A 25,666-nucleotide genomic window follows, 5' to 3' on the forward strand; every position below is an offset into this window, starting at 1 on the left:
AAATAAAACCTTTTTATCCATTTATCAACATTTTTGTTTTACTCATTCTAATTTTCTTATTTATTATTCTTTTCCTATGAAATTTACCAGAAATATATATTTCCCATTAAACACATAGTATCAGTAACAAAAGTACTCTGCAAAATAATTCTCAAATTATATTCTTACAAGAAGATAGTTATAGATATGGACATGAGTGTACATATACTACCCCCTTCTCTTACAAAAAAGGAGAATTACGCGGATCAAGTATGCTGAAAAGTCTTAAAATGCAGATTTATAACTTTTTTAAGGTAGTAATTTCTCCCCCGACACTGATAGATCTGACATAGTGCCTAATCCTCCATTCTTCTCTTGCAACTGTACAATCCTCTGCACATGCTCGATTACTTCATATCTCCCCCTAAAGTAACAATGCCACACTTGTGCCATAAATCTTTCATAGGCGCCCCTGGTGCATATACAAATACATATAGGCCTATGAACCATCAGAAGTAATTTATACCTTATACAAATGCAACACTTCTCCATTGTTCTGTATTAAAGTAGATTCGTACAGTAAATAGGGTGGTGGGTGAGCGAGGCCATGGTCCCGGGAACTGATAACAACAGGGCACCGAACGAGCAAGAAGAAAAAGTGTTGGAAATGAATAAACGACGAGTCGCCCCGAAAAAACATTGGCGCCCTATTAAATCGATATTGTTCTGGGATTGATAAGGAATAGATTTGTTAAAAAAAAAAAAATAAATAAATAAATAAAATAAAGAAAAGAAAAGAAATAAATAAAGAAAGAAAAATATCTTTCTCGCTTCGCTCGCAATCCAAACGTTTCAAAAAGTCATTACAAGCTTTTACTTATTACTTAAAGAAAGTTATTATATATGATTTGTTATTGACGATGTGGTATAGAAGGCCGCAAGTTGCTGTTTGCGCGAGAATACTAAAAATGAATAGAGCTTAAGGTGTCAGAATTTGATCTAACGAATTTCGTCTTTTTCAAAGGCTGATCACTATCAGTGATCGTTTTTTATTCCATTGACATGAAATGCTTGCAATTTGAAGGAATTTATTGGGATGATTTCACCATCAACTACTTGTATCGCCAAGATATTTTTTGTGCATACGTACCAAGCTGTGTGATATTTTTATCTACCTACATATATACAATCATAAACACACATTATATATATATATATATATATATATATATATATATATATATATATATATATATATATATATATATATATGTGTGTGTGTGTGTGTGTGTGTGTGTATAGATAGATAGATAGATAGATTAACATATGTGTGTATCTGTTTTTATTTTTGAATATGTTAATTAATAATAGCCTTAAATTCAGAACTTTCATTCATTAATAAATTAAGTAATTACTATAATTTCAACGATGTAGTATCCAAACTACATACATTAAACATATTCTTTACATCCATTGATCAATATTGAGAAATGCGCAAAGAAGGCTACTTCTGAATTTCTGTTACATTTCACAAAATATATTTTTTTTTTTTTTTTACCACAAAACAATCGAAATTAAAATGCTATTTGTGTGGTCATATACAGAATACAATTTTAAAAGTTTACAATTATTACTGGAAATTAATGGTGTTACCCATTTCGAACATTTTAAAAGCACATAGTTTCTAATGCATTGAAATGTCATTTATTATCGATAGTATGAAACGTTGTAAATAGTTGTAAATTTCTATAACTGTTCTCCAAGTGGATTTGTATACAACAAAAGGTAGTTTTATCAAGATTCACAAACCTAATATAAACCTCTTGAAAAAAACTCTTATTTGTAAAAGAATACTAATGATCGTTTTTGTCTGTTGCAATAGTCTGCCCAAGCAGCTTGATAAATATTTATTGTAGCATAAAGATAAAAGCTGCTTCTTTTATATGTATTTTTAAAAGAAACCTAGTGAGGTGAGTGTAGGGGAGGGGAGCGCCGAATTCTACTTCGTCCCGGGCGCCGAAATCTCTGGCTACGGCTCTGATTGACATCAACCAAGTTGACCCAAAAATTTTAAAAATTACTGAACACATTTTCACCATAAAAGTTTAAAAAAACGTGACGAGTCACTCCTATATAATTCATGGACCCTTTTGAACATGTTGAGAGAGGGCTCATCAAAAAAGTTTTGGCGCCCCCCCCCCCTTGTATTTCCCGCTCCAGGTCTCCGAATGGTCTTAATCTAGCCCCGTATATTTTCTATACGGAAAACAAGGTGCTGTAAAATGTAAATTATTATTTAATTTCAAGTTATGGCATTATTTGAGATTTCAATTTAACTTAATAGTACTTCAATATTAGCAAAAGGATAAAGCAGAGTGGAAAATCGGGAACCTTTCAAGGGTTGAATTACGAAAAATGTGAAAGGCTGTTTTCGTAACATCATGGGCCAGCAACGCAGGTTTGGGATTAGCTGATTGTATTGCTGGTATTCGACGTGTTATCGTCCTTCGTTCTCTTACTCCCGTATGCGAGGCGTGCGTGATGTGTGCCTTTTTCTTTTCATATACCGCTACTTACGATACGAGGCGGAGGGCCCACTAAAAGAATTCACCGTCCAGGGCCCACCGGGAAATTTCCCGGTTTCCCGCCTGGCCAGTACGGATCTGAATTTCACATTATAACAATAAAGCCGGAAGTGGTTTAATTTCTACCATTCCCGGTTTGAATAGGAGGTTAATTGAGAGCATGGTACCTATTCTCTGAACGATAACTCGATTCCATAAAACTGCTTCTTGCTATCTCTGCGTTTTTGCTCTGTGTAGATCAATATTGAAATCGAGAGTTGTAGTGAATTTCTTGCATTTCTGGTAGGAAGTATTAGAGTACAGATTTAAGGATGGAAATGAAATGTATTGGTGAGACGCTGAATTAATCGATTTCATTCAGGGGCGCCCGAAGAAAATTTTCTAGTGGGGAGCATCTTCATGGTTGCTATATTACGTCTGGTATTTCATATACGTGGTTTGCTATATTACGTATACATTTTCCTTTGCCAGAGGAGGGGGCCTAGACCCCCTGAAAAAACCCCTTCGGGCGGTCATGATTGCATTAAGCCATTGTCTCTATCTATTACCGTTTTTACACTATATCGATGAACTCTAAAACCAGAGATGGTTAAATTAGAATTGGAATATATTTTTGAGACCGTGATTGATTACAGAAAGTCACTTCTCGCTATCTATTACGGTTTTGATTCTAAGTCGATTGACGTTAAAACTGGAAGTGGTTGATTTCTGATACTTCTGGTTTGAATAGAGTAGAGAGAGAAGATGATGCATATTCTTAGAACGCTAAATTGATTTAAGAAAAAAAAAAACACTTCTCGCTATCTGCTACTCAGTGGCGTGTTGTGCAGTGTTCGTAGTTTTAGGGAAATTTCCCTAATCTAAGGAAATTTCTTAGGTAAATGTAGCAAAACGGGAAAAGGCGCTGACTGATTGACAAACATAAGTCTTAAAATTTTCTTTATTCTTTAGAAATGAATCAATATAATAACAATAGTTTGTGAAAGGAATTTTCATAGATCGGAAAATTATCAACAAGATGTAGAAACAAGCGGATGTAGTGGAAAATTTTCCACCTAACATCACTATACATAATATCCAAAACTGTCTGGATTATGAAATGTTTTCACTTGCTTCTACATCGTGATGAAAATTTTCCGATTCATGAAAATTCCTTACATTTGTTTCTACAGAGCAATAAATCTTTCCAATTCACAAAAAGTGTTTTACTTTTTGCTTCAAAATGAAAATTTTCCGGCTCATAAAATGTTCTTCAATTTTTCCATACAAGACACAAAATATTTCGATTTATGAAACACTGTTTCACTTGTTCCTACATAGTACTGAATACTGTGTGAGCCATGAAAATTTTCAGATTCTTTAAACGATCTTTCAGTTTTTAACATTCTTATACATGATTTCAATCAATTTTATGAATACTGAGGAACTGTTACTTGATCACTGATATTTGTTAAGAACGGAAAATTTTCCGGAAAAATATAGAAGAAAATTTTCCACCTCACATCACGGCTAAACAACGATGTCGGAATAAGTGGAGTATGATTTTATGAATCGGAAAATTTTTCGTTTCAAAATTTTCCGGAAAATTTTCATCGTTGTACAGGACAGACAATTCTTCGATTCATGAAAAATTGTTTCACTTGTTCCTACATAGTATGTCTGAGCGATGAAAATTTTCAGATTCTTTAAACGATCTTTCACTTTTTAACATTTTTATACATGATTTCAATCAATTTTATGAATACTGAGGAATTGTTACTTGATCATTGATATTTGTTAAGAACGGAAAATTTTCCAGAAAAATATAGAAGAAAATTTTCCACCTCACATCACGGCTAAACAACGATGTAGGAATAAGTGTAGTATGTTTTTATGAGTCGGAACATTTTCCGGAAAATTTTCATCACTGTTCGTACTGCTTGATCATTGCCATTGCTCGGTGATTCTCTCCAATGGATGAGCTAGAAAACATATAAGTAGACAGTCCATTAGAGTTATTTCTGAAACGAAAAGTAGTCCTCATATATAGAAAGGTTGGTCACGCATTGTTGTATAGAGTCCACAATTTAATAGATGCTAAACTATCTGTGTGTTACTTTCGAAGTTGAATTGAATTATCATTACAATATACAATATGGTGTTTCCTCAACAGATGGCGGTACTCTCGTCACTGTACTCACATGTGACTTGCGACGCATAGTCTATGGGCCAGTATAGGTAAGGTGAGTATAATTTGGGGGTACCAGATTTCCTTCAAATCTCAATTGTATTGGTGTCTGAGGACCACGAAAAACTATGATGGCCGTTTCGGAACGCTAGCTTTTCGAGATGGCATCAAATCAAAGATGGCACCCGAGTCGATTTATAAAACTGGCAATATCTCGGCTCCTAATTATCGAATTTTAACGTTCTTTTTTTTTAAACGATAGTTCATTATATTTGCAATAAGTATTGTCCTCATCATTTCGCCGTATTTTGGGCGATACATGAGGAAAATAACACAATATGAATTTCGGAGTGCTTTAAGTTTTATTTAACTTATACTAATCGTGACAACAAAAGCCTTTATGAAAAAAAAATATTTTGGGCAAAAGAAAAGAATGAATAGTGAGGCGGAATGTTTCCATAAACTCACTTAGTGGCATTGTAATTCAGAAAATATCGGACGTGTGTCTACCTCTGAGACATGTATTTAATGATAATAATAAGAAAAGATGCATGGTAGTCCATCATTCACCTTTACTAGAATATATTGCAGGTAAGAAGACGAGCCTCCTAACATTACAACACAGCCAATTACTGATTGCCTTAGCTTATTTTCGGAATCTAAACGGAAAAGTTTACTTTGGGTTTTAAGTCGGCATTACAACTTTGGAAATTACACAGTTAGCTCTTGGACAGGATTTAATATACTAGTCGGAACAACGATAACCAAATATAATAGCTTATTTGCCTTCCATATATCACCCAGCATTTGATAAGTCAATAGTTTATGAAATATTGACTGAGCGCAATCAAATAGTCAATGCTGTATTTGGAAAATATTGTTGTAGTAGTAGATTACGCCAATTTTCAAAAGCAACATAAATTAAATTGATACATCTCAATGTATCTGACAGTATTTTTATAATGATTTCACATATTTTGTAAACTACTTTCTAATATTGGGAAGTTATTGGTAATGCTGGACTTAAAGACTTAGCAGGAGAATCTGAAAGAATTGCAATTGGTTTCATTTATGAAGTTTTAGACGGAAAGCAATACAACCGTGCTGTAAGACTCCCACCAATGCGTCTACGAAGCCTTAAGGAGAATAATTTAGAAGAGTTCTTGTGTCATGTCGAAGTCGAAAATATTCAGCTTCCCTTTAACAGTTACAGAATTACATTAATTATTTTGTTCATTTGTCGAAAACATATCTCAAAACAGTTTTGAAACGTTGTACAGAGACGACAAAATTAAAAAAAAAAAAAAATTATTCTTTTCGAAGGCTATCTGAATCATTTGAGACATGAGAATGGAGTACTTTCGTCTTTCTGGATGTTTTACATACATTTAGTGGAGTTATTATCGGGTTTGATTTGAGCTCATATTGAAGGTAATTGGTCTATCTTTCGTGTTTACAAAAATCCCATGATGGTCTTTTTAGATAAAATGAACTATGCCAGGTACTTATCAATTCAATTGGATGAACTATCCCAATTGGAAAATACAAATCTTTTTATTTTGAGTTCTAGATGTCTGTAGAATTTTCTGTTCACCTTAAATCAAACAATCGATTTGCACGAATTCCAGTTGATCAGGCTTTAGAGAAGACAGTAAATAGAGATACAGAGACAGCAGATGGGACAAAAGGATTCAGTTTAAAGCTTGGAGCAGTCAGTAAATACTATTTAACCGCAGAATATCGAGCAGCACATGGGGAAGATGCGAAAATTTGTGGAAATCATTCCTGACAAGAAATACCAGCATCCCAATCTTCAGAAGACCCTTATTTCTAAAACCGAAGAACAAGTCTCGGCCTTAGTTGAGCTTCTGTAGGATGAGTGGACCAGCACTTTCGACAAAAATCTCTCAGCACTATGCACATTTCAAAGGTTTATAAGCGCAGAGAGGAGTTCAAAATGAGTTATTATTGGCAAGATGGAAAGGGGGAAAAGCTTACGAAGACTTCCAACATGAAAGAGATAAATGTTTAGAAAAGAATAAATGTTTCCTTGATTCTACTAAGAAAATTCAGTTGCAAACTTCCAAAAATAACCAGGAGATTAGGCGTAAAACAATAACAAAGAAATAATTTTAAAGACAGATAGAAATATTTTCGGGAATATGATTTTCATAGCAGAAAGCGGTAATCTAAACATAGAGGAATTTACAGTCATCCTTTGGGTCCTTTGTCATTGAGTCTATCGAATCCTGATGGTACCTTAACGAAAACGAACTTTCTTGATGGCATGGTTTCACCTACTGACCGTCCGCAAGGTAAATCTGCAACAGTTATTGACGCAATGGAGCTTATTCATAAATTACATGGAGAAAATGTACTTTTGATGAAATATCTTATTTAATACTGCTAGGTTTAAAAGTAGGTAATTTCAGTGACCGAACAGATGTAGTTTTTGACACTTATAAGGATAAATCAATAACGTCCGCTGAAAGAACTTTGAGAGGTGCTGATGAAGGGAAATCATTTCATGTTTTGAAGAGTGTACATGAAGTACAAAACTGGAAACAACTCTTAAGAACTAATGACAGCAAGAACAAGCTAACGAGAACCCTAGCAGAAAGTTGGCAGCTAAAGGATAAAAGAATGGATTTGAAGGGAAAATATTTTGTTCGCAATGTATGGAAACAAGGGTTTAAAAAGTACAGGAAAAGATATCAATGAAGTGTAACTGTCATTTTCTCAAGATGAATCTGATACGAGAATGACTTTACATATTAAACATGCCTCACAAAAGTTTTGAAATGTTTTATGTAAATCAAATGACACAGATGTGCATATGGGTCTGTGCACATTGAAATTCAAAGTAATATTTACATTAAACGTGGAACAAAAAACCGAATTCGACTTATTGATGTAAGGAAACTTGTCTCACTTTTGGGATCTCCTTTATTTACCTTTCCTTCATACAATGACTGGTCGTGATTCAGTTAGTGCTATGTGCAGTCAAGGAAAATTAAAGGCAATTAAACTGTTACGAAATGATGATGAATTTATAAATTTATTTTCTTTCTTTGGAAGAGATTGGAATATAAACAGTAAACTTTTCAGCCAACTACAGAAGTTTATTTGGTTCCTGTATTTGAGAAATAAGCGTACTGATCAAGTAAATGAAGCACACTACCAATTATTTCGAAGCAAACGAGTGTAATTGATTCTGTTCAACTTCCTTCCTGCGAAGATTGTCTCTATCAGCACGCTCTTACAAGGAATGCTATCCAACTCCTCGACGAGTATCGCATTGAAACTTGCACAAGTGGAAGGATATGCTGAAAGATGGAAACATGCTTACTCCTACGATTCGCAACATGGTAGAACAGGAATTATATTATAGTGATCTTATAATGATCTTTCCCCATAGCCCCTGAAAGTTATGTACTCGTGTCATACATGCCTTGGGTGGAATGTGAATCTGATACACTGCAACTTGTTTTCTCACGAATACAAATCTTGCAAACTCAAGATGATAACAGTTATTGGTAATTGTGATCTCTCGTACGTCATTTATGCGAATCGGTGTCAAATTGAACAATCGATATGCGTTCGTAAGTTCAAAACAAACACGTTTACCCGGTGAAGGAAATGGACACCCTGAAAACACAACACAAAAATGGCTTTCTATGAATATTATTATTAATAGTAGTAGTAGTGGTAGCAGTAGTAGTGAAATGAAATGAAATCTTTAGTTTTACGTCCCACGATTATGTCGGTTAGGCTAAAGGAGACGGTGATGATGAGAGATGAGTGAAATGGTGGAATGAAGAAAGTGAGAGGAAACAGGAGAACCCCGAGAAAACCCACGAGCACGGGGTTTGTCCACCATAAAGTCCACACGGTGCGAGTTGGGATCGAACCAGGGACCCCAAGCACCGGAGGTGAACGCTCTACCACTGAGCCACCGCGCCCTCTACATAGTAGTAGTAGTAGTATGATTAGTATTCTTAATATTAGTAGTATGATGAGTAATAACAATAATAATGAGAAAAAGAAAACAAATGTATTGTTGTACCAGTTCAGTAACGAAGGACTTTGACCTGTATTGATTGTCCTCCTGTATTGTCATTAAGGTTTAAAGATTCACAAACAACCTACCCCAGCCGGGATTTGAAATCGGGAAATTTCAGTCGCTGTCTTGAAGCGTGAACCCACACTATCACCAGGCTGGCAAGAAGAATAATAATCCTATACTGATTCTTATTCTAGGCGACTTCGTGTTCGTGTGGGTTGAGACGCCAAGCCAGCGACTTAAGGGTCTGGATTTCGAATCCTGGCTGCGGTATGATTGCTTTATGATTGTGGAACTTAAAACCTTAATGTCAGTAACCACAGGCTGAAATCCTTCAAACTTAACCCTACAATGCATAGTAGGACAGGTATGGGTCTAGTGGTAAATAATCTGTGCTTTCATACATAAAGGTATGTAGTTGCTAATGCATGTTGAGCCAGATTTGGAACGTTCGAAGTTAGTTGTGATTCCACAGTTTCCACATAGATGGCACTATTAAGCGTACTAGTACTTGAGTTACTCATTTCTGTTTTCACTTGCAAACTATTTTTTTTCATAGAAAATAAAAAACATGCATTGTAGGGTTAACTGGCCCAACAATGCATTTGTTTTCTTCTTCTTCTTCTCATTACACAGCCACACACACACACACACACACACACACACACACACACAAATATAAGTTCCGAGCACCGGAACCCAGGACTGTGCTTCGATGTATCTTTTTACACAGAATCCAAATTTCGAAACCCCAGGACGATCGATAGTGTCATTTTTTTTAATGGGCGAAACACTTTAGGGATTTTAGTTAGAGAGGATACACGTAATACAGCCATACAAAAAAATCTGTGCAGTGTATCCCAGGGTATGGATTCGATGTATTTTAGTGCAGAGAATTTAAATTTCGAAACCCCAAGACGATTGACTGTGTCTCCCAGGGTATGGATTCGATGTATTTTAGTGCAGAGAATTTAAATTTCGAAACCCCAAGACGATTGACTGTCTCCCAGGGTATGGATTCGATGTATTTTAGTGCCGAGAATTTAAATTTCGAAACCCCAAGATGATTGACTGTGTCTCCCAGGGTATGGATTCGATGTATTTTAGTGCAGAGAATTTAAATTTCGAAACCCCAAGACGATTGACTGTGTCTCCCAGGGTATGGATTCGATGTATTTTATTGCAGAGAATTTAAATTTGGAAACCCCAAGACGATTGACTGTGTCTCCCAGGGTATGGATTCGATGTATTTTAGTGCAGAGAATTTAAATTTCGAAACCCCAAGACGATTGACTGTGTCTCCCAGGGTATGGATTCGATGTATTTTAGTGCAGAGAATTTAAATTTCGAAACCCCAAGACGATTGACTGTGTTTCCCAGGGTATGGATTCGATGTATTTTAGTGCAGAGAATTTAAATTTCGAAACCCCAAGATGATTGACTGTGTCTCCCAGGGTATGGATTCGATGTATTTTAGTGCAGAGAATTTAAATTTCGAAACCCCAAGACGATTGACTGTGTCTCCCAGGGTATGGATTCGATGTATTTTAGTGCAGAGAATTTAAATTTCGAAACCCCAAGACGATTGACTGTGTCTCCCAGGGTATGGATTCGATGTATTTTAGTGCAGAGAATTTAAATTTCGAAACCCCAAGACGATTGACTGTGTCTCCCAGGTTATGGATTCGATGTATTTTAGTGCAGAGAATTTAAATTTCGAAACCCCAAGACGATTGACTGTGTCTCCCAGGGTGTGGATTCGATGTATTTTAGTGCAGAGAATTTAAATTTCGAAACCCCAAGACGACTGACTGTCTCTCCCAGGGTATGGATTCGATGTATTTTATTGCAGAGAATTTAAATTTCGAAACCCCAAGACGATTGACTGTGTCTCCCAGGGTATGGATTTGATGTATTTTAGTGCAGAGAATTTAAATTTCGAAACCCCAAGACGCTTGACTGTGGCTCCCAGGGTATGGATTCGATGTATTTTAGTGCAGAGAATTTAAATTTCGAAACCCCAAGACGATTGACTGTGTCTCCCAGGGTATGGATTCGATGTATTTTAGTGCAGAGAATTTAAATTTCGAAACCCCAAGACGATTGACTGTGTCTCCCAGGGTATGGATTCGATGTATTTTAGTTCAGAGAATTTAAATTTCGAAATCCCAAGACGATTGACTGTGTCTCCCAAGGTATGGATTCGATGTATTTTAGTGCAGAGAATTTAAATTTCGAAACCCCAAGACGATTGACTGTGTCTCCCAGGGTATGGATTCGATGTATTTTAGTGCAGAGAATTCAAATTTCAAAACCCCAAGACGATTGGCTGTGTCTCCCAGGATATGGATTCGATGTATTTTAGTGCAGAGAATTTAAATTTCGAAACCCCAAGACGATTGACTGTGACTCCCAGGGTATGGATTCGATGTATTTTAGTGCAGAGAATTTAAATTTCGAAACCCCAAGACGATTGACTGTGTCTCCCAGAGTATGGATTCGATGTATTTTAGTGCAGAGAATTTAAATTTCGAAACCCCAAGACGATTGACTGTGTCTCCCAGGGTATGGATTCGATGTATTTTAGTGCAGAGAATTTAAATTTCGAAACCCCAAGACGATTGACTGTGTCTTCCAGGGTATGGATTCGATGTATTTTAGTGCAGAGAATTTAAATTTCGAAACCCCAAGGCGATTGGCTGTGTCTCCCAGGGTATGGATTCGATGAATTTTAGTGCAGAGAATTTAAATTTCGAAACCCCAAGACGATTGACTGTGTCTCCCAGGGTATGGATTTGATGTATTTTAGTTCAGAGAATTTAAATTTCGAAACCCCAAGACGATTGACTGTGTCTCCCAGGGTATGGATTCGATGTATTTTAGTGCAGAGAATTTAAATTTCGAAACCCCAAGACGATTGACTGTGTCTCCCAGGGTATGGATTCGATGTATTTTAGTGCAGAGAATTCAAATTTCAAAACCCCAAGACGATTGACTGTGTCTCCCAGGGTATGGATTCGATGTATTTTAGTGCAGAGAATTCTAATTTCGAAACCCCAAGACGATTGACTGTGTCTCCCAGGGTATGGATTCGATGTATTTTATTGCAGAGAATTTAAATTTCGAAACCCCAAGACGATTGACTGTGTCTCCCAGGGTATGGATTTGATGTATTTTAGTGCAGAGAATTTAAATTTCGAAACCCCAAGACGATTGACTGTGTCTCCCAGGTTATGGATTCGATGTATTTTAGTGCAGAGAATTTAAATTTCGAAACCCCAAGACGATTGACTGTCTCCCAGGGTATGGATTCGATGTATTTTAGTGCAGAGAATTTAAATTTCGAAACCCCAAGACGATTGACTGTGTCTCCCAGGGTATGGATTCGATGTATTTTAGTGCAGAGAATTTAAATTTCGAAACCCCAAGACGATTGACTGTGTCTCCCAGGGTATGGATTTGATGTATTTTAGTGCAGAGAATTTAAATTTCGAAACCCCAAGACGATTGACTGTGTCTCCCAGGTTATGGATTCGATGTATTTTAGTGCAGAGAATTTAAATTTCGAAACCCCAAGACGATTGACTGTCTCCCAGGGTATGGATTCGATGTATTTTAGTGCAGAGAATTTAAATTTCGAAACCCCAAGACGATTGACTGTGTCTCCCAGGGTATGGATTCGATGTATTTTAGTGCAGAGAATTTAAATTTCGAAACCCCAAGACGATTGACTGTGTCTCCCAGGGTATGGATTTGATGTATTTTAGTTCAGAGAATTTAAATTTCGAAACCCCAAGACGATTGACTGTGTCTCCCAGGGTATGGATTCGATGTATTTTAGTGCAGAGAATTTAAATTTCGAAACCCCAAGACGCTTGACTGTGTCTCCCAGGGTATGGATTCGATGTATTTTAGTGCAGAGAATTCAAATTTCAAAACCCCAAGACGATTGACTGTGTCTCCCAGGGTATGGATTCGATGTATTTTAGTGCAGAGAATTTAAATTTCGAAACCCCAAGACGATTGACTGTGTCTCCCAGGGTATGGATTCGATGTATTTTAGTGCAGAGAATTCAAATTTCAAAACCCCAGGACGATTGACTGTGTCAATTTTGTTTTATGGTCGGAAAAGTATGCACTGTCTTACGTGCCAAAATTCGCTTAAGTTTTTCGCTCATAAAATAATTGAGACAGTCGATCGTCTTGGGGTTTCGAAATTTAGATTCTGCGTAACAAAATACAACGTATCCATACCCTAGGGTCCGGTCCACAGAACTTTTAATTTTTCTGTGTGGCTGTTATTAGTACTCATCACACTACTACTACTACTACTTATATAATAATAATAATAATAATAATAATAATAATAATAATAATTGCATTGTTTAGCGTATCCATTTTCTCCACTGGCTAAACGTGCTCCTGTCAAACGTAACGTCGCGTATCGTGATCAATTTGACATCGATTTGTATAAATGACATACCAGAGATCACAATTACCAACGACTGTTATCATTGAGATTGCAACATTTGTCTTCGTGAGAGAACAAGTTGCAGTGTACCAGATTAATATTCCATCCAATTCAAGTATGACTAGAGTACATAAGTTTCAGGGGCTATGGAGAAAGATCATTATAATTTCTGTTCTACGACGTTGCGAATCGTAGGAGTACGCATGTTTCCATCTTTCAACATGTCTTTCCACTTGTGCAAATTTCAATGCGATACTCGTCGAGGAGTTGGATAGCATTCCTTTTTAGAGCAAAATTACCAATCTGCAGTTTGAAAACGACGCCTGGAGAACTTTCCTGAAATTCCAGAGCCCGAAAACCATGGTTGGACAATTGATGAGACTGGACATGTATCTGTTCAGTGGATGGCCGATTACCAGCTCCAAAACCTATCTTGAGCTTTTTGAGTTGCCCTTCTTCTCGTTCCTATAAACTACTTAGCTGTGCTTGTTTGCTTAACAGCATGAAGTATACATCTGCTTGTAAGTTCGCAGACTGTGACATACTACCTCAAACAGATCCTGAAGGATATACAGTTAAAGAAGAGATTGGGTTTTCAGACACTGAAGAGGAGAACTAAAATTTGCAAGATGAGTTCACATTTAAAGAGAGTAAGTTAATATGAAATGTAGCTTATGTTACGTGCTTTTTTCAGAAAAGAAGTTTTATTTTAAAAACCTTTTTTATTTGAGTTTTCTGAACACCGCAAATTTGAACATTCAAATCTTGATATTTCTGGCTGTAGTATTGTTTGAATGTTCGCAAATACATAATACGATAGCTAATTAATGTATCTTTTCTTTTGCCCCAAAGTATTTTTTCATAAAGGCTTTTTGTTGTCACGATTAGTATAGTTTAAATAAAACTTAAAGCGCTTCGAAATTTATATTTTGTTATTTTCCGCATGTACCGTCCAAAATACGGCAAAATAATGAGGACGTTATTTATTGCAAATATAATGAACTATTGTTAGAAAAGAACGTTAAAATTCGATAATTAGGAGCCGAGATATTGCTAGTTTTATAAATCGACTCGGTTCCCATCTTTGATTTGACCCTATCTTGAAAAGCTACCGTTAAGAGACGACCATCATAGTTTTTCGTGGTCCTCAAGTACCAATACAATTGTGGTTTGAAGGAAATCACTATTGTCCGGTGAAAGAAAATGTCCGGTGTTTACTCGACATTTTGAATTCCCAGCATCTTCACAAGATTTAACGCCTCTGGACTTTTCTACATTTTGGGGACTGTGAAGAATGTCATGTATCGCGAGAAACCGGCTGGGAGATTTTATTAAAGAAATTACAACGATATGTGCAGCAGTTCAAGGGAATACACTGACCGACGTTGCTCAAGCAACCGCTCGCCGTTCTGATTTGTCTCTAGCCGCAAACAACCAGTACTTAGAGCACCTTGAGTAGATGTACAGGTTCAGGAAGCCTTTATCGTGCTTTATTCGAATAAGTATTACATTTGTGGCGTATAATTAAGTTTGGCATTACCACTCAATATAGTTTTGTTTGTTTGTGATTATTTTGATTTTTGTTAGTGTTGTTAGTGTATACATTTTTGAAGAACTCTGTATATTACAAACAGCATAGCTAATTCACATGATGTATTTCACAATGTAAAATTATATAGGGATAATAGTTCACAACAGGAACGCACGCAGGAATTTATTTCGGGGGAATTTATTTCCAAAATGAATATGAGGATAAAAATGGTATTAAAATTTGTAAAATCACTCCAAAAATTGGACTAAATTTAGTCGGCCCTCGTAGCCGAGCCAACTAGCGCAACATGCTTGTAATGACAAGAGACTAAATTTACAGAAAAGCTTAGATTTTGGAGGCTCCTGACCCCCCAGGACTACTCTCTCTGTACGTCCCTTGTTGATATGATATTTTTACCATAAGTAGTTTGTGGAAGGGCATCCGTCTCTAGGAGTTCCAGCTAGTGTAAAGACTCAAAAGTGCATAAAACTACAAACTTAAAAATGTCGTCAGATTTTAATAAAGATATGTATTACAATAAATTTATTTTGGAATACACTTTGGCAGCTTACGATTATCGTATAAATAGATCGTTTAACACGTGAGGTATCTAACATTGTGTCTGTCAGCAAGACGTGTTAGTACACAATTATAAAGTAGAACAGCTCCTTCAAGAACATTTTTCCATGCGTTACACCCAGTTTATGGTAACAAATTCTGGTCAAAGTCGGAACTCACTATTTTCTGTTTCGATAATGTTATTCTACGAATACAATTTCAAGTTTAAACAAATCGCGACAAAGAGCGAGAATCGAGATATAAACTTTTATGTATACAGCCCTAATCAATATATACTCTTAAAGTAATTTTTCTTAAATCAAATTGAACTCGTTGGCCTCTCCAACTCATATATTAAAATTCACTGTATCAGCGTTTCTCAACTGTGGTTCGCCAACCAAAAGTGCTCCTCGAGGTCTTCTTTTGTGGTCCTTTTAAACTGAACATTATCAGAAATAAAAATAGATAAAATAAAATGCAAGTGAATTGCGTCACACACACATACACACATACATACATACATACATACACACACACACACATAGATTATATATACAATTAAATAACATAAAGATTACACAAATTATAATATTTTTATATAAATGTATTATTGTAAAATGTTTTTAGTAGTTTTCAACTATTTAAAAGGCATAATTAAGGCAGGCCCGGACTGGCCAGGTGGCCAGGTGGTGGATCGCCGCCCAGACAGGGACCAAATCTAAAGGGGGCCAAATGAAAATTTTAATAAAGAGAGGTCAGGAGGAACAGCAAAAAAAAATAGAAGCGTGTGCGACAACTAATATTCTTGTAAACAATCACAGCGGCAATCTGCATACATCAAGTTCTTTGAGCGTTTCACTAAAATGTTGCGACTCATGTCCTCTTAAAGTAAGAATAGGCCATGCCAGCTTCAGAGTCATTTCGGTGCAAGCAAAAACAATAGTGAAATCCAACACGCTTCCTATCGCGGAAAATAAAAGCGAGCCAAAAATATAATGGCCTGCCAAAGCCTAGGAAAAATAACAATTTGAAACCCAATAGGCAGAGATCTGAGATCACTTTCATGACTTATAATATCACGACGTCGCGCCGTCGCCCCTGTCACAATATTCCATAGTTGTGACATTGTTGAGTCACTCATGAGTGTTTGCATTCATCTTTCAGTAGTTGCCAATTTTATCAGCCAAGAAGTCGAGCCGTGGTAAATTATTCAGTGTCACATTATGAGGTATTGCATTTCCTTATCGTGTTGTTTCGAAAATTACCGTGGGAACAGAGGTTGTGCTATTGTAACGAGTGGATTATAAATTCGGACTTCTTGAATCTACAGCATTGATAAGTGAAAAATTAATCAATTCTTTGTATGTAGGTGTTTCTTTTAAATGAAACTATGGCCACTGTTGAATCCGGCTTAACAGTTATCGTTGTGTATTCATATACTGCAATTGCTATACACATACACAAAAGTACACACATAAATATACACATAAATTTGGAATAAAATTACGAAAATCAAAATGAAAATTCATTACACCAGTTTCTGGTAGTATTTCATCAGGTCGCAACCTAGGTAATTCCATTACGACCACCCTGCAGGCCTGTATGTGCACACGATTTGCATACACGCAATCTGGGTACTTGACATAGTTCGTGGGCCACAAATGTTTACTGATAATCATGTCCTAACAAGATTATTTTGTCGTGCTTGTTCCGGAGGGTATATTCATCCGAAAAATATTTCGGGCTACGTGCAGGGGGCGCTGTTTTGCAGCTTATCGTATCTCTTGTTCACGAATACTGAAACCGCCAGTGCTGACTTTAAATTAATTTGTCCGTTATTCTTTATCAACTAACTAACTAACTCTATGGCCTACGAAACCCGGAGGTTCAATGACGCGTTCACAAAAGCTCTCCACTGACTTCTATCCTTATCCAATTGGATCCAGTTTCTACTTTGTATTCCTATCTCTGTGAGATCCATCTTAGATTCTTTGTCAACATATTTAAAAAATCTCAGTCATCCCAATGCTAGGTAAAAAATGCTAATGATTACTGTCTGTGTTGTTCTCATAAATTTTGTTACGTAACATATACCCTGATTGTATGTTATGATCTTTGTGGGATAATGTACGGTCTGGCTATTAAAGAAATGCGTGCTTTCTCTAAGAAAATGGTGTGCTTTTATTGTGGGAAAATAATGGGCAATTGGGTAGTGGTGATTGGGGGGGGATTGAGAATAAGAAGGCCAACACAATATGTCAGCCACCGGGACTAGAATTAAGAAGTAACGTTTATTTAACTAGAAGTAACGTACATATTCAAGCAGTATCCAGCAGCCATATTATCATCAGTCATATTAAATTCCGTACTTCAGATCCTAGATTCAGCTGACTTAAAGTCAATACGAAATATTTTAAATATGAATAATGGCGTTATTTATATAGCAGTGTTATCCAAACTTGGGTTGTTTTCAGTAGAAAAGATTCACATGGCAAGATTGTCAAATTTTGAAATGTTGACGCTATGTCCCGAATAAATCATGTTAAAACTAGATATTTATAATTGAAACAACGCTTTTATTTACATTGCAGTAACGTTATATCGTAGTAACGGTAAAATTCAAACAGCTTTCAACAAAGACATTCCTGAAACGATTAGAACACTCATGTTACTAAACTTAGTGATTTTTGCTTAACTTCTAATTTAGCTTCATTGTGGGGTACAAGTGCGAATAACGATATTATGTAATTAGCAGTGGTATTCAAATTCGAGCAGTTTTTAGCAGGAAGAAAGCAGAAATGATTGTCATATTCAAGTGATCAAATTATAAAATTTTGGCCCCACGTCGTTATAGTTTTAGATGGACTGATAGTGTAGGGATAACGTAATGAACTTACGATTAGTACAGCTATCCAACATAGGTTCAAATCCTGTTCACGCCGAAGTTGTCTTTTTACTAAGTAATTGTGAAGAATCGACTTTTCATACTCGACGAGCAATCCTTAAGAATGTGGAAGCAAACACCTGTATCATGATAGAGACGATCTATGAATGTTGGTTGCGAAAGGGGAAGGAAACTACCAGGACATTCGATACACCTCATTGATATGCAGTATACACTTTTCGTGTTCTCGTTCTCAGAAAGAAACACTACACCATTTGTTGAAGAAAGTTTATGTACAGCAATCGATGGAATAGTAGTATTGTCCAAGACTTCCAAATAGAAAATCTCTGTTCGATTCCACGCCAGGTTGTATCACTTTTTCTCATAAAATAATGGCTGCAAACAGAGATTCATCCAATTTTCCTTTTGAACATTTGTAACTGTTCATTATGATACAGTTTGGACTTTTAATATAGAGTCTTTCTGATAGAAATTTAGCAGTAAAATAGTACTCATTCATTTTCATCTTTCTTTCTCGTTTCTTATCTTTTTTAAGTTTGCATTAGTGGTCTGGAGTGGAAGGTATGACCTACGCTATCTACTGGGTTTATTAGGATGTATTTCGGATCAGTACGTCCAATGAACACTACCGGATTTGCAACCAAACCACCGGAAACAAAGCATGTGTTAAACTTCTGACGTCCTATATGTGTATCGGAGATCCACAGTTGTATTGGAAGTTGAGTATTTTATTTGACCACCAACTTTGATATTCACTTTGAAAGTGACATAATAAAAGTTTCAAGCGTACTCTATATTATTATTATTATTATTATTATTATTGGTATAATTGCAGTGCACTGGATATTAAAATAATGTATGATCCTTCATATTCTTGTGCCTCATGTCCTTATGTCTTCTTTCCAGAAAATTTAAAACTACACACAGAATATGCTTCGTTTTGAATGGACTCTATTTCAGTTGGAGAGAATTTTACGAGTCAAGTTTCAAATAAAACTCGCTCCAACTTGCCTATGCCCATCCCTAGAAAGCAGGATCTGCAATCACACGAGCCTCATGTCTTCAAATTCTGCCACGCAAGAGTATGGGTGTACAAACACTTATTATTTACATTCAGTTTACACGTCTCAATAAATAAACAATATTTTCTTTCCCTTAATATTTTTATGCATCTACTATGGAAATGACAAGTGTTATCATCTATATACATATAATGATTGATGATAACAAAAAATCATTACAGTTCAGTACAATTCAGTAATTTACCATGAATAAAAATGAATAATTATTCATGGTAAAGTACTGCACTCTACTTAACTGTAATTATTTTTTGTTTAAAAATGATTATTTATTTTTCAATGAGTGTAATGTATAAGTTCAGTAATTTACCATGAATAGAGTCAACCAGAAGTGTTTTTTCTAACAAAAAATAATATGAAATGTGAAATCTCTTTTAACAAACTGTCGAGATTTGAGAGTCGACAAATTTTACATGTTCGGGTAAGGATTACCTTGAAACCCCGTTAGCCAGAAAAATGACAATCTCAGCAAAATGCAAGGCCTTTAGTCTGAGAGAAAAAAGGAATGAAATCTCTAATTTCTAGTTCTATTAGTCTTGAAGCTCTGAGTGTCTGGCGAAGGTACTGATTATTTTGAAGAACATTCAACTTTAATATCACAGGAATTTTATCTTCCAGTTTGCTTGGTTCTGAACATTTATAGATTACAGCCTAGTACTATATGAAATGTTTGAGTTTTACGGCCCACGTTCATGTCAGTTAGGCTAAAGGAGACGGTGGTGATGAAAAATTAATGAAATGGTGGAATGAAGAAAGTGGAAGGAAACGGGAAAACCCGGAGGAAACCCACGCGCACGGTGTTTGTCCATCACAAAGTTCTCTTGGTGCGAGCTCGGATCGACCCAAGGACCTCATGCGCCAGAGGTGAACGCTCTATCACTGAGCCACCGCGGCTCCTGCTACTATGTAAAATACGTATCCTGTTGCTGATTTGTGATGACAATTAGAAACGTAAGTTAAAGATAAATTACAGTAATAGTTTTCTGTTAAGGGGAAATATAACTACTTTTAAGAATTTTTTTAGCTTACAATTTTGTTCGGGTTCACCCCCTTTTCCCTCAACCTTGGGTACAAAAATGGAATAACAGATTTTGATTGTTGATTCCAGTACATTTCAAGCATCATTTCTCGGATCTAGGCCTGTGACATACGTCAATATACCGAAATCATTGATATCGATATTGACATATATCAACATTTGATATCGCAAATATATCGACATTGATATATCAACATAATATTTTTTCAATATCAATATTCGGGGGGGGGGGAAGGAGTGAAGTATAGTTGGCCCCTAAGACTTGTGATGGATGCAGAAATAAAACTTAATTTTTACAATAATGTCTTCTAACGAGAATACTTTTATTATCTCAAACTGCAATGTAAATAAATCCACTTGCAAATTTGCAATATTATATACTGTAATTTCTTAGCCGCCAGAATTTTTCTGTTCCCGAAAAAAGGAAACAAAAAAGCACCTGTTAAAAGCAAGTGCTTCGAACTTTGACCTAGAATTTATAATACGAAAGATTTTTGTTCCTCTCTCTCGGAGATTTCCATCCGTTTTGGCCTTTGGGACCGCTCATTGATAAAAGAAAAATGCACACATAACCGCTATATGCAGACATACCCTTAGGCAGAGTCAGAAATTTTGAAAAGGAATCGAGTTTTTAATAATAATAATAATAATAATAATAATAATAATAATAATAATAATAATAATAATAATAATAATAATAATAATAATATATATTATTATTATTATTATTATTATTATTATTATTATTATTATTATTATTATTATTATTATTATTATTATTATTATTATTATTATTATTATTATAACAATTGAATTTACAACTAGAATCCCATATCTTTATCTTGCATGGGATGCTCGCAAGTCTGCTACGCCACTGGTGTCCCATATTGTGTGTTTGTGTCTCTTTCCGTGTCGTGTGAATGTTTGTTTTTGAGATGTTAGGCTTTTATATTAAACCTTTACATTATGTAACTTTTTTTTTTTTACGAGATTTTTGGGAGAAAGGAAAGAAAGTGATTTCCACTTATGTCTATTTCTTACCATTCATCTTGTCTGAACTGCTTAAGTAAGATCATTTTGTAACTTTTTATGCCATCCATTGCCCTCACGGTAAAAGAAAAAGTCGTCATTCTTAACAATTTATTTTATTCTCTTATTTGCAGTTTGCCACACTGATATATTTGTAATGAAATTTAGGTTTGGACCAACGCCTTTCTAATTTTCAACCACCCCAACGTCTCTGATTTTGGGTTGCCTACTATTACAGGAAAGCGAGAATTGCAGGTGGTAATGCACTGCTGGAGTCGTGTATACAATATGAATAAGAGTTTTGTTTCGAGTAAATTGAAGATTTCAATAATTCTAATAAAATTTACTTGTAGAATGAAAATAAACTGATTAAATGATTATTATTGAATTTAACAATTTATAATAGAAGTACACATAACTATGAGTTACTTCACAGTAACATATCACTAACAAATACGACATAAATAAATTACATAAAATTATGTATTTTAAGACCTTGTAATTACGAGTGGTAAAAGCTATTGCTACAATGTTACAAACGCAAAGTAAAACGACAATAATTTTAAACATTTTCCTCGAATAAGCTGTTTTAAGCAGTGTTGCAAAACTGTTTATTTTATCTCCGCAATACTTTGCAATATCAAACTGCTATAAACGACAAAATGATTAGTTCGCTTATTACAAACGACATAAGTATTTAGGTATGGTAGTTATCTCAGCATTTTTAGAAATAAAACGTTTCGAATAGAGATCGTTTTCAACCTCTTCATTCTCATTTATTCGAAATACGTCATATTACGACCACGATATTCAACACTAATATACTTTGCATATGCATTTTCCCATCCACCTCAGTTATGCTTCTCGTGTATTGGAGGCTTACAATATTTCAAAGTTTGTGATACTGTAGCATCATTACTTTGCAACACTGAATAAAAAAAATAAAATGTAGATTTGAAATATGTAATATCCTGACGTTTGCGTTTTAAAAATACTTTTATGTTAGGTTGGCAACACTCTTCGCCCTTGATATTGCCAAACATATCCTATTCCATCTTATTTGTATTTGCTTTGTGCAAAATTTCAGCCCTTTTTGACTATTAGTTTAGAAGTTACACGGTTGTCTAAAGCTAAAAAGTTCATTCTGTATATACTGATATCAAAACTTAAGGACGAAAGTTAATTTTCGCATGCTGTGTCACTCTCAAGTGGCACCGATTTGTAGAACTTCAATCACACACAGAAATTAGTGCTACAGCATGATACAGGAAACAACACACAGAAATAAAGTTACAAGAACAAAAATGGTACTGTAACGTCCCTTAGAATTGTGTGTCATGATCATGGACAACGATGAATAGTCTAAAACGCAGTGGCGTATACTGCTTTGATGGCTTGGGCTACCGCTATCCTTTATAACACCTGTCATTACTATTATTAATATTAATAATAATATAAACAATTTGCAATAATAATAATAATAATAATAATAATAATAATAATAATAATAATAATAACAATACGAGCTTTCCCTATTTGGAGTCATTAGTTATTGCTTGGAGCCTAGTTACGCCTATGTCCTCCCTACTGGTCTAGTCCTAAGCGCGCGCCCCCTTGCTAACATGGTCCCGAATTGAATTCTTTGTGGGAAAGTGTTGAGCACATTATGATGTATCAGATTCTACATTAGCCTGTCGGTCTATGTAACATGTAGCCTCGGTGCTGCAAAGGGACATTTCTATCAAACAAACAAGAATAACAATCATGCATAAAAATACGTAGTAATTTGCAAATAATATTGCTATAAATCAATTAGTTATTTATTAACATTGCTGAGTAATAAATAAAAGCAACAAAATATTTTAGACAACTTAGAGTTACCACACAACCAATTAAACTTGTCATACGAACATGATAGAAAATGACGTGTGTAGGCATACTCACGGTGGTGTTCTCTTACATCCTTAGATAAATTTAAGTCACGAATTGGTCTTGTCATTTTCACAATTTCTAGTTTTTCATTATAACTATGAACGACTGTATATTTATTAAACTTTCTATAATACAGTAAGTGTCAGTAGAAACCTCTCCTGAAACTTGCTCTACCATTCTTCCCCCACAACAGAAGTGAACAATTTATTAGCTTAGTTTGAGTTTTTACACTTAAACAGAACCCTACTTCAAAACACAAAGTACAAATTTAATCGCCGCTTTTTTGCACCACTTTTTATTTATTTTTATTCTTATTTATTTTACACACTGTTTGCTACACTCGAAAAAAAATGATTTTCAGATTTTGTTATTTGAAAATTACCGTCAGTCTTTCATTAAGTTTTAAGCTTCTTTCTATAACCATTCTATTGCACGACAAAAATAAAAACAGATACTTTGTTTCTTTAATTTATTTGTAACTTTCATTTTCCTACAAGAGGTAATACCATAACTCGTACATCACTCACCACCGTTTCAATTTTGTCGAGACAATCCCGACTTTGGAGAAAATGAACCGGTCCCGAAGTAGCTCTATCGCGACTTCAAAGTATCCCGACTTTCATATTTATCGATAAAGTTGATGACATTTTATTATTATTATTATTATTATTATTATTATTATTATTATTATTATTATTATTATTATTATTATTGGCGTTTAGTTTTATACACGTAATTATACAATCTTCAAAACAAAAGAAAACCCATAGCCAGTGAAGGAGCCTCAGTCTGTAAGAGCCTTCGCAAAGTAACGCAAATAATGAAACATGTATATCTAACCGCTATGCCGACTATCGTAAAATACTGTAAAACCTAGACCTAGGTATTGGTAAAACACAAAATTTGCATTGTGTTGACGCAAACCGCTACGGAAAGAGGCTCAAAATGTCGGGACAATTCCCGGTGTCCTGCAAAATGCACTGTCATTACTCGTATCACTTCCCTTTAATCCTCTGCTCACTTCCAAGAAACCGATTTCTCTAGAGGAAACTGGCAGCCCGTTCGTACGCTGTGGAAGGAGTTGAAGGCGTGGACCGAGAGAAATGCGCTGATAACTACGATTCTTGCTGGAGTAACTAGAGAGAGGTTTCTGCTAGCTTGTCATGTGGATCTCTTAAGAAGCGAAACAGACTGCATGCAAAGAAACTAATGGATGTTTCTAAATTCATAAAGTTCTCAAATTTGTATCATTGAAAGAAGATATTAAAGTATAAAACTAGCAACATAAATTAGTTTATATTATAATAACTTTATTTTGTAATTTTCTAGGGCTACCGCCGGTAGGCCTGGTAGCCCACAAAATACGCCACTGCTCAAACGTGCTCCCATACTGCTCGCAAGGTTGATTATAAGTTGTAGTTCCATTTCTCCACCAAAACTGCTGCATGATCACTGGTGCTTCGGGACGTGGTGACATCTCTCCATAGCATTCCATTCGTGTACGATGGAATTCAAATCGGAGGAACAGACAGGCCAGTCGATTCGTCGAATATCCTCCCGTTCCAAGAGCTCTGCCACCTGCACTCGATTATACCATCCATAAAGATGAACTCGGAGCTGGCTGTACTTCTGAAAAGACGGACGTCGGGAAGGAGGACACTGTCAAACTAACGTTGGCTGTTGAGCGTATTATTATTATTATGCCTTTCGGCAGGTCCTGGGACCAATGAGGATGTTTTAACCACATTCAAAAATTGAGAGATCGGTTTGCCGATATAACATTATGGCTCCAACACAAGAACAACGGAGATCTCCGTGGCTAAGCGGTTAGCGTACGCGCCTTTGGCGTGGGAGACCCGGGTTCGATTCCCAGCGGGAGCTCATGTGATTCGAATTCCACGTTAATCAGTAGGTCCACGTCTTATATAGCCTCGCTGCTGAACGGGACGTTAAACTCAACTCAACAAGAACAACGGAACAATCAAAACGATTATATTCGGCGATGTTTCTGGGTTCATTACGTGTCCTCACCTCTATCCAGATGAGTTATACGTCCAAAAGAAAATATTAGGGAATCTTTTAAACGTTAACTGTCCACCCGCCTTATCTTGAGCTGGTAGTATGCTCATTTTTTCGTTCTTTTCTATTATTAGAACACAGATGGAAGTGAATGCATATTTCTCCTCTTGCCAATTATTTCATACCGTAGTACACGTGTAGTAAGCATCTTTACCGTTCTCTCAATCTTGAGATCAATATTGTACATAAAATGATTGTATACTCACTATGCACAATACTTTTTTCAATATTATGGATCAATTTCTTGCT

Source organism: Thermobia domestica, chromosome 3, assembly GCF_964235325.1.
Source record: "Thermobia domestica chromosome 3, izTheDome1.hap1.1, whole genome shotgun sequence".
In the NCBI taxonomy this organism is placed as follows: Eukaryota; Metazoa; Arthropoda; class Insecta; order Zygentoma; family Lepismatidae; genus Thermobia; species Thermobia domestica.